This window comes from Alligator mississippiensis, chromosome 6 (assembly GCF_030867095.1).
Source record: "Alligator mississippiensis isolate rAllMis1 chromosome 6, rAllMis1, whole genome shotgun sequence".
Classification (NCBI taxonomy): Eukaryota; Metazoa; Chordata; order Crocodylia; family Alligatoridae; genus Alligator; species Alligator mississippiensis.
Window position 1 is genome coordinate 88,497,458 of NC_081829.1, and position 14,963 is coordinate 88,512,420.

Sequence of the window (14,963 nt, forward strand, 5' to 3'; positions counted from 1 at the left end):
CATCACTGGCTCAATGTCTAGCTGGGAGGAGGTATCAAGTGGGGATCAGTGGAGACAAGTGCAAAGATCCTCACTTGGGATGGAATAATTGCATGGTCAAATACAGACATGGGAATTTTTGGCTATGTTGCAGTACTGCAGAGATGGTCTGATGGGTTACAGTGGACCATAAGCATAAATTATTAGGAGCCTGAGAAGCAAGGCTTATGAGGAAAGGCTGAAAGAGCTATCATCATTTACTCTGGAGAAGAGAAGACTGAGGTGGGACTTGTTAACACTATTCAGGTGATAATAGTGAGGATGGAGATGAGCTTTTCTCTGTGACCATGAGGAACAGGACTAGATGAAATGGCCTCAAGCTGAAATGGAGGAAATTTTGGTTGGAGATTAGGGGAACTTTCTGAATATAAGAGTGGTCAGCCATTGGAACAGGCTACCTAGAGGAGCTGGAGACTCTCCATCCTTGAAAGATTTCAAGAGCATGTTGGACAGACACTTGGCTGGACTGGCTTAGTCAGGGACAATTCTGTTTTGAGCAGGGGCTTGGACTACATGACCTCATGAGATCCCTTTCTACTTTCCTAAGATTATAATTGGGCACATCTACACACGCATTTTAATGCACAGTAGCCTATTATACTATACCAGGAGTGGACAAAAAATGGCTCACGGGCAAAATCCAGCCCATGGAGGGTCTTTGTCCAGCCAGTGGCTGGTCCCTTGGCCCTGCCTGGCCCAGGCACCATCTGGGGGTGACACATCCTGCTGCCCTCTGGACATGTAGAGGGGCTGAGGTGGCTCCATGGCTAGACTGCCTTTCTAGGCAACCCAGGTAACGATGGCTCCTTCCAGCTACTGCTGCCGCTGGCCCCAGCCCTGCAGTACCAGTGGGGACCCGTGCTGCACAGCCCTGGCCCAGCCTGCTCTGTGCCTCCTCTGAACTTGCCTGCCCAGGCTCAGCAGCAGCAGCAGCGGTGGTGGTGGCTGGGCAGAAACTGTTGCTCAGTGAGGGAAGAAAGTGTCCCCCCCCCCTTGCTGCTGCTGGGCCCTTCCTGCTGCAGTCGTCCAGAGCTCACGCTAGAACGGCCTGAGGCTGCTCTGCACTACCACTGCTGTCCCACTGGGTAGCCTGGAGGGGGTGGTGATGGCAGCGGAGACTCAGGGCTACTCAGCATGGGCTTTAAGCAGCTGCAGCAGGAAGGGCCCAGCAGTAGTGGGGGGAGACCCACTTTTCCCTCATGCTGAGCAACAGAGGCAGTCCACCTGTGGAGCTGCCCCAGCTCTGCTCATGCCCGGGGGTGGTAGGACATGTCATGGGTGGGTGGTGCAGAGCAGGCATGGGGCTGGCTGGAGTTGGGGCTGTACCCGTGGGTTCCAGCTGATCCACTCCCATGGGAGTGAGTCCAGAGCGGGCATGGGACAGGGCTGGGGCTGTGTGCTGTTGGTGGTGAAATAATTGCTGAAATAATTGCCCGCCCTGTACTATGCATTAAAATGCCAAGTCAAAAACAGTGCTAGTATACTAATGTTCAGTAAAAATAGGCGACTGCACATTAAGTGTTACTAAAAAGGCCTGTGCTTTTGCTGCTACACATTAGGGCAGCCTAATGTGCATTTATGTATGACCTCATATTAGGTACTAGCTTCTACATAAGTAGGTACTAAATTTAATGCAGTAACAAAAGTGTATTAATGCATGTGCAGACGAGCCCATTGACAGTGAAACAGCTTAAAATATAAGGCAAACAGGTCAGAATGGACTTGACTCTCTCAAAACCACTTTTATCACATGCTCCTTTCATTCCATGAACAACTCATTGTGTGTTGCACTGATTGCCAAAAGCCACGTTGTATTATCCTGCATCTTCATCAACCCAGAACATTTTAATAATTCTTTATTATTAGGAAGTTGAACACATGACATGAATATATGAGAGGCAGGCACATGTGAAACAGACACCATTACTGTGAGAGTGCTCAGGAACGTGTGGGGAGAAAAATGTGAATGACAAATTTTGCCCAAGTACTATCAAAGCATGTCACTTTTCCCTGCTCCTTTCTTTCTCGGTCTCTGTCTCCCTTCAATAACTGTGGGTCATTTCTACCAGAATCTGTCTGCTGCTGCTGGTTAAATGCAAACACCTGCCTGCCAAATATGCACAGCTGCCTGTATGTTGCTGTTGATCCAGTCATCTGCAGAATACACCAGACAGTTAAGGAAGAAAACCATAGCATACTTAAGAAAACATTTGAATTTGCTGTGTACTGTGCTACAACTGAAAAGAGGCATTTAGTTTCAGGGATGTTGGGCAAAATTGTTGCCCTTGTGACTGATAGCTATGAACTCCAATGGGGACCCACAGTGGATAGCCCAAACAGTTTCAGTATTCCTGTGATCCAGTGAGATTCTAGCAGCAGGAATATAATTCAGTCCCAATCCCTCCTACAAAGAGCATTAGGCAGGAAGTAGCTCCTGTGCTGAAATCTATCCAGTAGCTGTGGACTTCAAGTAGCTTTCTGCACACTGCTGTTTTTATACCTTCTAGTACTCTGCTATGAAGGGTTCTTTCTTCCTGTTTTTGCCCCCAACTTACAATCTCCACATTGTATTTAATAAAGAAGTCCGTGGGCTAGTTGACTTTGTGGGCTTGCTCTTTCTTAGAGATAAACTAATTCAGTGGGTTGCTTTTTTCATTTTTGTCATAGCTCTAACAAGCATATTAATTGGACTTTAAAACATGACATCACTCCAGGACTTTAGTTTCAAGATCTGAGGACAGAGAACTTAATTTTCATCATTCAGAGATCATCAGAAAATAAAGGGTAGGGGTAAACTATAATGACTGGCTAAAACTTTGAAACATATGTAACTGTGCAACAGGAGAGGAATTTCATAAGTTCTCAGCACCAGCCTAACTATGCTTTTACTGAAGCCAGTGGTAAAACTCCCACAGGCCTCAGTTTACACAGAGGTAAGCCAATGCTAAACCCTTGAGACACAGGTGACACGTATGGGGGTGGCACAGGGGGGCACGTGCCCCCCTGAGATTGGCTGCCACCGGCTTCTGCAGGTGGTCGCCATCCCCCACTTTGCTGCCAACATGGCTGCCGATGACTGCAGGTGGTCCCCGCTTGCTGCCCACCGCTTGCCACCCCCTACCCCTGCCACTGCCACCGCCAGTGGTGGCTGCGGACGGTACCTGCTCACTGCCACCAACAGCACAGGTGGAAGCTGTGGGGAATCCCCACTTGCTGCTGCCGACTCTGCCGGTGGTGTCTGCAGGCAGTCCCTACTCACCACTCCCTGCCATGGTGCCCCCCCCAGTCATGGGAGGCACCAGTCATTCATGACTTGAGATCTCATTTATAAAAAGGAAAGAAAAAACTAGATATTTATGATTCGAATGACAGTCTGTACTTAAGGGGTAAGGGGTGTCGCATATAATTTCACCTGTCAAACTTTATTCTATTGAAAAACAGCTCTGTGTAAGTTACAATAAAGAGTTCTTAATGAAAAAGTATGTTTTACAATAGTGAATTCCATGACAAGCTCTGAATCAGATTCAGAAACCAAATTTAATAACAACTTCAGCAGCAATAACACACAGGTAAAACTACATTAAAATACGATGACCCTGGGTGGCACTCTTATCTCACCTTTGGCTGAGAAATAAGGGCAGCGCTTTCCAAAACGCCTTTCACGTTGCAACCATAAATTCTGCATTTATTTTTTGCATGTATATTATGCTGAACTGTTAGCTTGCCTAAAAAAGACTTGCTTTTTTTGTCAAAACAAAATAAAACCCAAACCAAAAATTTTCAGCAAGGTCTATCTACCAGAATACTTTCAGCAGGATCTTATCTTCATCCTAGTGGAATTAACTGATTGTACCACTTGGACAGCACCTGTTATTCCAATGTGCTTTCCAAATTTAACAAACTAGAGAAGGTCACTGCATCTGCTACTCATCTCTTTTGGAAATCTCGGTACCTAGGAACATTATCCAAATGTGTCAGAGCAGGAGCAAAGAATCCAAATGAAACACTGGTGGGGATAGAATCGCCTAAGCTTGAATTTGGGCAGGACTGTTCTCAAGCAGCATAATACTTTACTGCATCACTCGAGGCTCAGAAGGAAGGATGTCATATAACCAACTACTTCCTTAAGTGCCGTGATGTTTCTAAAAGGTCTCCTATCTTACTGCTAGCCAAAAGCCTGCCCCTGCTTTGGTTGTGAAACACTAGACTTCCAGTGTTCTGCCACTGATAATCTCCGCTATCTATAACAGGACCTGGGAACACTGGTGATGCATAGGGGGTGCACATGCACTCCCTGATCTCAGCCGTGCACCCCCTGGAAGTGCCAACCATGAAACTGGAAGTGCCACCGAGAGTGCACCTCCCCTCCCTGTCAGCGATCTGGTGCCTCCCCAGACTCAGCAGGCACCAGTTGCCCATGCCTGGGGAGCTACAAAGGAGGCAGTTGCAACTCCATAGCCCTGGGGGCAGTAATGGGCTGGTTTTACTGCAGCATAGTTTAAACAGCACTGAGGATACTTCAAACTATTTCCTTCTTGCAGTGGACCACAAGAGACTATCTAGCAGCTATAGACAGTGTTCTAGCTACATTACCAACACCTCCTACCATACTCCACGTACAGCAGGCTGAAAAGGGTTTGCTGCCCAGGGATTACACTCACATTAGGGCTAGGGACAGACATTCAAAAAGCCTGAGCCAGAATTGATTCAATCTTCGCAGGTTAGTCTAACCTGTAAATCTTGAACTGATTTGGAGATGGGTAGACATTCCCTTTTCATCCCAGAAATGCAGTCACATGCCTGCAGTGGCTCAGGCTAGAAGCTGGGAGGTGCTAGAGCAGCCCTCCCTTCCCTTCCACAGAGATAAGATGAGGGGGGCCTGGTCAGGCCCCAGAAGGATGCTATGATTAGGGAGGATCCCCCCTCTCCTGAGCAGCCCAACAGGGAATGTTTATCACCTATAACTCAGTGTTTATCAACCCATTAAGAAAACAGCAGAGGGATATTACCAGCTACCTGTTGGTTCTGCCTTTGTCCTGTCTGCCACAGCTCTGGAGGCAGTGAGGGAATGCCTGCTTAGCAGAGTGTGGGGAGGGAAGGGGGTTGCAGAAGCCAGGCAGATGCCCACAGTCTCTGCCTGAGCTGCAGCCAGGGAGCAGAGGGGAGGGGCCAGCTCTGCTGTGGAGCAGAGAGCCCCCACCCAGCCGAGAGAGCATGCTGGGATGCTGGGGGAGTCCGATTTAATTTAAACCAGCAAGGGGTCTGAGACAGACATTGCATAAACCGGTCTGGGCCAAATCTGATAAGTTTGATACTACGGTCAACCAGGTTAATCTCAAACCGGTTCCAGGCATTTTGAAACTGGTTTATGGGCATTGAACATTGGTTCTATTACAGGTTTAAACCAGTTTCTGATCACTTAAATGGGTTTGTGTGTAATGTCTGTCCCTAGTTGAGGGGAATTTTCTAGTTGACCATTAGTCCAAAGGTGTTGTAGCAGGGCTACGGGTTGAGACTGTTAAGTAAGCACACTACAAGGTGTGGCAACTAGAAATCATAATGTGCAATAATATTAAACTTTAGCTATTTGGCTTTTTTTTTTAAATAAGAAATTGGGTTTTTTGTCCTCCTGGTGACAGAAAATGAGAATTCCTGGATTGCTCCAGAAATGTAAAGCAGGATCAGCAATAAAAGATGTTGAAGCAGCCTGAGAAGCGGCCAACTTAGAAGTGGAATATGGATTAGTGTCATCAGGAGCAGCAACAAGAGCTGTGCAGGCAGTCTCCAATGGGGCACTTCCTTTCACAGCATTTGGAGATCACACAGCAGAGCCACTCAGAAGCAGTTGTTAAATGTCTTTCCAGATTTCTCTAGCTTTATTCTATCACTCTTAATCTTCTGATTATTTAATTAATACAAGTGAATATTTATACACAAGGTGCAATTTAATGTGCCTAGGATATGTTTTAAAAGTTATTCCCCTACTGCCATGTACATAGATGTGGCAGTGACATCAATATACCTTTCAGTAATCATGTGCTTTCAGACTGATACAGAAGGTAGCATTTATGTTGCTATAGGTATCATTTATCAAAATTGTAATCTGTCGCAATTCAGGAAAATAGAAGCCCAGTTTTAAATGAGTCAAACCCGCCTTCCAATAGTGTTTTTATTATGAAAACTGCAGACAATCCTTAACTGTTTGATCTGAATGGGAAAAGTTCCAAGTGCTATGTTTTCAAGTTTTGAGTGATTTTGTGATCATCTGCACAGTCTCATCCATAATGAGCTAGTATGACATATGTTATGAAGCATTTATAAGGCATTGTGAAAAAATGTGCAACATTTTTTTTCTCATTCCTCCATAATTACTATTGCCAAAGTTCATAACTTCGTTCCAAGGATCAAGGAGTTCCATTCGTTCCTTTTCATTCAAACAGTGTAGACCAAGGTCTAATTATGTACACGGTTTCTTGATATTCACTATCTCCTCTGGAATGTATTTCTAAATGCTCATTCTAAAAAAGTGAAAGAGTCCAAATGTATTTCCCATGAAGAGAACTAATGCTCTCCCTCTCCCTCCCTTCCTGATTTTAAATAGTCTCTCAAGTTAGAAACAGGACAATTCTTTTATGTCTGTATCCAATTCATATGAATGAATAATTTTATATAATTTATCTTCCTACATTATCACAAGAAAGAAGAACAAGCTTTTTAAATGTGTGTGAGAAAAGTTAGGTACCTAAATCAATAGCAGATAATTAAATTGCTTGAGCACTTTACAGCAGAACTCCTACTGACCTCAGGTACATGACTCCTTTTTATGAATTATGGGATAGATTTCTAGAGACACCTAGGAAGTGCTTAGCTGCCACTGACTTTCAGTCAAAGTTTGATGGCTAATTATGAATGTAACTTTAAAATATTCCACCAAGGTGCTTAAATGTAAGCATCAAAATTTAAACAGTGGAAAAAGAACTGCATACTTCTCTCTGGTATTCCCTGGGTTTATAATGAATACAAAGAAAAGAGCCTGTTGTCACTGTGGTGTGTCACTTTGACTGATACTATTTTTCATAACATATGGCAATTACCGGTTCCTAGTAATCATTTTTCAATAACAGGAAACAGTCCTTCTATATTTATGGATTATGCTCTTACAATTAAAAATAAAGGGTCCTTTGGCCACTTCACTTTTAAAATCTGTTCTCAAATATGGGTTGAGCTAAACTCCATGTTCACACAAATGATATATAGTCTCTTATTTTGAATATTCCTTTCCTTTTATACACTGTAACACACAACCACTGCTTTGGCAAATGCACACTTTCATACATGGGCGCATTCTGGGTCTGGGTCTGATAAAGATCTTGAACCACTTTTATTCTAAAGTGAATCAGTCCATTTATTATATGACTCTCAACATTCAGGGAACTTTAGAAAACGTGGACCTCTCTTTTCAAAGTATTTTATGTTTCATTATTCCTATTACTTTTCAAATGTATAAGATCCCTGGAAGGTCAATATCTACACTGCATCTTGTAAAAGAGTTGCTTGGATCGAGTTTTGTGGTTGCATCTGTTCCTTACTGTCTTTGGGTACTACTATTTTTCATCGCTATAGGGTTCCTCGGTATGTTCTAATTACGTAACTTTGTAAAACAAAGGCTGCACACTTTGTATGGATGCCTCACCTTACCCATATAACTAATATCTAGCAACACAGGGAGGTCATGTTACCTATGAGATCATGTTCCTTATAACTGCAAAGCTCCTCCTTGTATTCAATCAACAGTTCATATTGTATTGGGGTATATCACTTTTGTCTGGATTTTGCTTGGATTTCCAGGGGTTCCTTTGCCTTCTCCCTGCCTACAATGAAACAACCTGTGCCTAGTGGCACAGAAAGCACAGGTCTGTAAGGGTCATAGAGTAAAGATGTCCATTATAATTCCTGTTTGAATATGAGACTCTCCTTCCCACAAAACAGCCAACCTCATTGGTTTTGCTGCCTATCATATCCCTGGGGATATGTAAGAAATGAGACAGGACTTGCCTTTTATACTTGGAGAAGAACTATGAGTGAATTAATTCTTTATGTCCCCACAAAATAGGTCAATATTTCTATCCCTGTTCAACAGATGGGGACACTGAGGCATCAAGGTTAAGTGACTTATCCAAAGTCACTCATGTAGCCAATATAAAATTACAATTCAATTATAGCCCAAGAGTTCATGACTTCCATTTTTGTGCTCAGATCACTGACATCATGCTTCTCAAATTCAGATGATTATGCCTACAATTACCTAATTTATCCATACAATCATAACAACTATTCATGCAAATCAGACAACTTGTGCCTACAGCTGCATGTCTCATTTATTTGAAAATCTAGACTAACAAAACTTACAATTATTCCAAGTATGTTAATCATAGCAAACATGCAATTTCACATTCTTGGTATTCTGCAGATGTCAGAGAAGGGTTGTCCTGAGACCTATGCCTTCATTATGTCCTATAGATAAGTGAATTAAGATGAGTGTCCATGAATCATTGGCAACCATATTGTCCATGCTCTCTGTGCTGCTAATTTTCTACGGCTTGTATCGTACTAGAGATGTTATCTGTATTCTGCTATACTTTCTACCAGGACAGGTCTATTTTCCATTTGAGCCCCCCCACAAACCCTCACACTGTAGTCTCCCTCTTGTGAAGAATGGTCTCCTGTCCACAAGGAAGGAGTATAATGGAAGTCTACATTTGTATTTTTTATTTTGCATTTTTTAGCAAAATACAAAGTTAACCTAATTGTTATATACTCTTAAAAAATGAATTAGGACTTAACAGTTAGCTAACCCATTTTGTTATAAAATTCAACAAACTCCAAGAAAATCTCTTTTTATACAATCTTTTGGATATGTCATTTGCCATTTATATTTGATGGCCTTAAGGAAAAAAAAGTTATAAAAAGGTATTAATGCAAGTAGATAATAAAGCTGCATTCTATAAATCTATAGCAGCTTACAGTAATCATTAAAGCATGCAAAACTCTTTCATCTATTCAAAAATATGCAGTGCACAGAATGCCTGCTAAGGTGCATGACAAGTCAGAGTTAAATATATATTAATAAATGAATTAGCTTCATAAATAATAGCCATAATGACATTTTAGGAGACAATAAGTCTGAGGATTGTCAGAAAATGGTTGATGTATGAGCTTCACGTCTCAGTGATTCTTCAAAATGAATAGGCTTTGCGAGATAGTTCAGACCCACGACCAGCCTATTTCCTTGAATAATTTACTTGTTGTCAATTTGTACAGCCACATTACACATGCAAATTGTGCTGCCTGTGCAAACAGCACTTGGAGATGATAAAAACAAATTTACGAAGGCTATAGAGGAAGGATTTATTTCACTTTCTCGCCCAGGTCAAGCAATACATGTATCTGACGATTGTGTGTACCCAATTTTGTTGTAATTATATCAGCAAATTATTCTTTATAATCTTATTATTTTTAGCAGTCTCCTTGTGCTTGGGATAATTAGCTTTCTTCACTCAGTGTAAAAACAATTCAACTTGCCAGCTAGGCAGGGCACAGCTCCATTATCTGTTTTGGGTTTAAATTTATTCCCTATATTCTTGGACACTTTGTGTAAATTAAAAATTTCATAGTCCCTAATACTGTACACGCTGTTCATTCAGTGATGAATTAAGGTCCCTAAACCTCTACGTTTGCTATTAGATATCTCACCCACTTTATATGTTAATCTGTGCTAATGAATTCCACAACCCCTAGCCACAGCGAGATGACTAAAATTATTACCACTTACAGAGATATGCCTTTTTCATTTAAAGTTCAATTCAAATTGCTCCCATAAACAGTCTGCCACACAAAGATACCTCCTTTAAAGAAGAGTTACTTACCTGTAAGTAGAGTTCTCTGAAGGTAGTATTATCTTTGGATACACATTCCTAAGTCATGTGACCTCTGGTTTGTGGCACAGGGGAGAGGATTCATAGCTTGATAGTAAGACTTTTTCCTTCAGGCACTTCATTAGCTCTGTGTCTCATGTGCCTCAAGGGTTATTTATACCACATCCTGTCAACATAACTGCCCGTTCCTTTCCGAGGTAGGCCCTAAACCTACCAAGCTATAGAGCAAACAGCTCCAGGATTGGAGGTTGGGCTGACAGCACATCTATACTACACATTGCACTAAAGGACGTATACGGACGCGCTCTTTCCCTGGACACAAATATCTATGAACGTACCGTCCTGGCAACGAAAAGAAACTCGGCAAAATGAAACGGATCAGAAGGGTTACGAACAAAACCAATATAACCATCCACATTTCAACACATCCATAGACAGCTTTGGGTATGAAGTTGCTCATAGCTTGGAACTTCACAGAGAGACTGGGGCTAGAATCGTAATCACAGATGATAGGAATCGAATATTACGGTTCCCCTTATTAACGAGAAACTTCAGTGCAGGGTTTCAGGTGAGCAATTATGATTCCAGTCGGTAGAGGGCGTTGGTACACGTGCAGACTACAGACTGGTTTGTTACAAGATCTTGAAAAATCCACTTATTTCTGTAAGTCAAGTCAGAGCACATTTTTGAGACCCTGCATCAAACAGTCCTGCAAAGTGAATGTAGCACAAAAATAACTTGAAAGAGATCAAGATTCTAGTAAAGCTTACTACTCACACAGATGTTTATAGTTTCAAAATGCAGTACAAACACTAATTAATTTCATATAAAATTCTTGGAAGATAATGAGAGCAGTGTTATGTGGTTTGCAAAGTAAGAGAGAGGTTCAGTGACTTACGCCCTATCATTAGTGTCAGTTCCAGGAATTCTTGGGTGCCAGTCCCATTGTTGTCCCTCTAAACTATGTTGATTAACATACAAAGTCTTCCATAAAGGTTGAGAAAACTTCTCTCTATCTCCTCCTGTATAAAAACAGCCTGAGATTATAAGCATTTCATATGATGGTACAATCAGCTACTTTTAGAAATCAGTTTATCTTCTTCAGGAGTGCGGCCAGCAAGCTAAATGTGGTACATGGAATATATAGGTGGAATGACAGAACATGGAAGTTATAGATTTGAATATTATATTTTTAATGTTGCATTTGACATTATAATTTCACTTACAACAGCTGAACACTCCCAAATGCAGGGTATGTCTACACTGCAAAACACTAACTGCAGATCATAGATACCTCACCTATTTACCTTTTAAATAGATACGCTCATGTACTGGTAACCATGTAGTTGTGCAAGCACAGGGTTCTGTGCAGGCTGTGCAACCCACCGAAGAAGCTAGATAGATACTTGAGAGCTGTACCGAGTTCTTGGATGCAATGGCGATGCCTGAAGATAATGAAAGGTGCCTGGTGGGATTTGCGGAAGTGCCACTGAAAATCATTGGGATTAGCCTTCTAACCTTTTAGGCACTTCTGAAAATCCTAAAGGATGCCTATTTGCTTCTTTAGACACCTGAATGGTATGCCTTTAAAAAACTGGCTCATAAAGCCCTGTACAGTTAAGTAACTTAACTAATAATCATGTTTTTTCTCTTACAGTAGCACCTAAGGCTTCAATAGGAATCAGACCCCCAGTGTGCCAAGTGCTGTACAAATCCAAATTAAGAAACAGATTCTGCCCCAAAGAATTTCCATGCCAAATAGACAAGACAGGTGAAAACTGGAGAAACGATGATTGGGCACATTTTTTAGAGGGGAACCTAAGGTAGAGAGACATAAGATAACTTGCTTAGGTTACGCAGGAAGTCTGTGATAAGGCTGATAATCAAGAACAAAGCTTTTCAACTGTATGCTGAGGGTTATACTTAAATCCAGGTTTCCCAAGAATGCCCATTCTTTGTTATATCCCATTTCTCCCCACCCCCGCCCCATTTTTTTATCTTGAAATGTAGAGAGCAGAAATGCAAGGGGCTTTAGACTGACTGACTTCAGTTCAGTACAGGGGATAATGTCTGTCTAGGACAAATTAATCACACTGACAACAAAGCCTTAGTGCGTACTTGTCTTGGAGCACCTCAACTTTGGACTCACTGCTAAATTAAGCCAGTTCCACTGACCTTGGTGAATTTGTGATTATGATTCATGCAGTACCATAGACCTACTATGAGTAGTGTAGAGAGGGCTCACAGTATAGTCCATCTAATAAGTATATTTACTGATGCATTTTAATGGACTGCCTTCGGTAGTATTCTTGGGAGATTTCCATTTTTGGACCTTAAAAATGTAGTTTGTGTTTAACAAGAATGGATTTTGTTTCTTTTGTGGTACTGTATGTGGGGAGAAGGAGGAACTTTAATCATTTTAACTACCTTTAAATGGACATTTGAATGCAATCATTTTAAAGGATTAATAAAAAGTTTTTTTGAAAAGTTGGGACTGTAATAAAAGTGCAGAAAAAAAATTAGAGGTCGTTTTATTGTCTTTACATCTCTCTCTAAAATCATATTAGTATTCCTTTTCAACAGTATTTTATTGTATTAAAATATAATCATGTTGGAAAAGTTCCCATTATGTTAGCAAAAATGAATACAAGGTAGATACTATACTAACACAATGACTGTAATCTACTAATACAATAAAGTCTTCACAGTATGTTTAAACAAGAATTCAGTTCTTGATTATTTCAACTTATTTCCTAAACACTGCCTAAAAGGGTAAAAGGTAACATATTATCATATTTGTGGAAGTTTCTTAGGTTAATTCCCATTTTCTACTATCATCGTCATAATCATCAATAACAATAAAGGCTAATAATACATAATTTATGGAATAGAATATACATCTTTTCTGTACCTTTGTGAAAATAAATACATATGTAGTTGATTAGGAATACTGACTTCCATTTAGAGCAGTTGGAACTACATGGCTATGTATTTTTGACCAACAAATACATCCATGCACATGGACACTATCTGGGTTTTTCAAATGATAAAAAAGCTCCAGAAAATATATTTCCCCCCAAGTTAATAAACTCCTTTACTATCTAATCACAGTTTCAAACATATGCTTTAAGAAGCTAGCCTCCCTACTTCCACTGATCAGAAGAAAATATCAGTCGAGGGCTCTCCACTGTGAACACACAACACCCAGCTGGTCTTATATTCAAATCTAAGGGCTATTTCCTTGATCATTACAACTGTTATAATTATTCATGGGAAGAGAGGCAGTGGCAAATAGGAATAGGAATACCTTAGTCAATACCTTAAACACAGAAACACCTAAAGTGCTTTTATAGCATGAGATGGGATTCAACAAGAACAAGTGCACAAATAAAGTGCAGAGCAGGGATGACTGGCTAGGTTCAGTACTGCAGAAAAGGACCTTGAGGTTACATTGGACTATAAGCTGAATATGAGCCAACAGTTGCAGAAAAAGCCAATGGCATCCTGAGTATGTCCACACATGCAGGCACATGCACTTGCAACAGCAGAAATTTGTGCCGGAGATTTGTGCCTCTGCGCACGTGCCTGGACATGTGTTTTGGAGTGGGGCAATTTGTGCTTCTTTGGGCAAATTTACCCTGCCCAACTCTTCCCGGATCTTCAGCCAGGGGAAGCTGAAGGCTAGGCACAGCACCTGTGCTGGCCCCAGTAGTATCAAAAGGTGCCTGGGTGAGTAGCTCAGGGCTACTAGCCCTCAGGAATTTATCAGGCCCACGCAATTAGTATCTGGGGATGCTAACCCCTTGTGCCAGGCAATCTGGACTTCCTGGCCTAGACTGGTCTCTGCACACTGTACCCACTGCAGCACTCTGGCAGCGAGGGCTGCTGCCTGGTTGCAACTTGCTGCTACCAGCAACATCATCCCACCCCTTGAACCTGTGGTCCCATGGCTGCACACCTGCTGGACCCAGACGGGGACTGCATGGCTATCTGGGCTATGGTATGGGTGCTACAGCAGAGCCATCTGTAGCTGGGGCCCAGGTACCAGCTGGTCGTGACTGCACAGCAGCACCATTGCATCCAGGCAGCTTGGTACGGGGCCAGGGTCAGCTGCCTGGAGCCAGCAACGCAGCACGTGCCGCCCCACATGAGCACTGTGGCATGTGTCCTGCATAATGTGTCTGAGTTCTGGGGAATGGTCTTTGAGCCCCAGTGGATGGACAAGGCTCACCATGTAGCGGATCACTACTAGCAACAGTGGCAGCAGAGCTGAACAACGAGGAAGTGTCATAGGTGAGGACCACCCGCTCTGGCAGTGGCATGCAGGAGCCAGACTTGTGTGAGGCCATCGCTGTCCACCAGCAGGCCTGCCCTCCCCAGCCCCCACCGCTCCCCCTGCCCCATAAAGGGCACTGGCCTTCTCATCACCAGTGCCAGGCCACCCACCCAGGGGTCTCTATCCCCACCTACTGCCAGGATCACAATGGTTGTATTGAAAACCAAAGAAATGTTATTCCCCCTCCCTCTCCCCAAAACTTTCCCAATACCAGCAACACATGCCCACAGTACCCAAAGTACTTACTATCCCGTGTGCGGGGACCACAACAATGTGGCCTGGATCCCGGCTGCTCTGGGGAGGAGGGCAGGCACTGCTGCTCAGCGGCAGCCATGGCAGGTTGGCCCAGGACCAGGAAGGGAGAAACCAGTACCAGTGCCCCTTGATGGTCACGGTGGGCTCGTGGGGCCTGCTGAGGTGCCAGTTGTACCATCATCCAGCCAACCTGCTATCAGCTGGGCCATGACCCTGGTGCCAGGGGTGTGGACTGGCCAGAGGGGCCAGGTAACTTTGGTGGGCCTGATATGGACTGGGACACAGCAGCAGGTGTGGCCAGACTGGGGACAGTGGCCATGAGCTGCTCCATGACATTGCGCTCCTATGTGACTGCTACATCAATGGAGGTCTGTAGTTGGCACAGCTTCTCCAAGCTC

At 42.9% G+C, this 14,963-nt stretch overlaps 1 long non-coding RNA gene across 1 annotated transcript in view; it reads right to left on the reverse strand.

The window, feature by feature from the left end:
- LOC132251216 (uncharacterized) overlaps nt 1–10,224 on the reverse strand; it is a 33,992-nt gene extending 23,768 nt beyond the window's left edge. The window contains exon 1 of the long non-coding RNA XR_009463126.1: nt 9,966–10,224. This is a non-coding gene — a long non-coding RNA (uncharacterized LOC132251216). The remainder of the gene's footprint in view (nt 1–9,965) is intronic.
- Nucleotides 10,225–14,963: the final 4,739 nt, after the last annotated feature.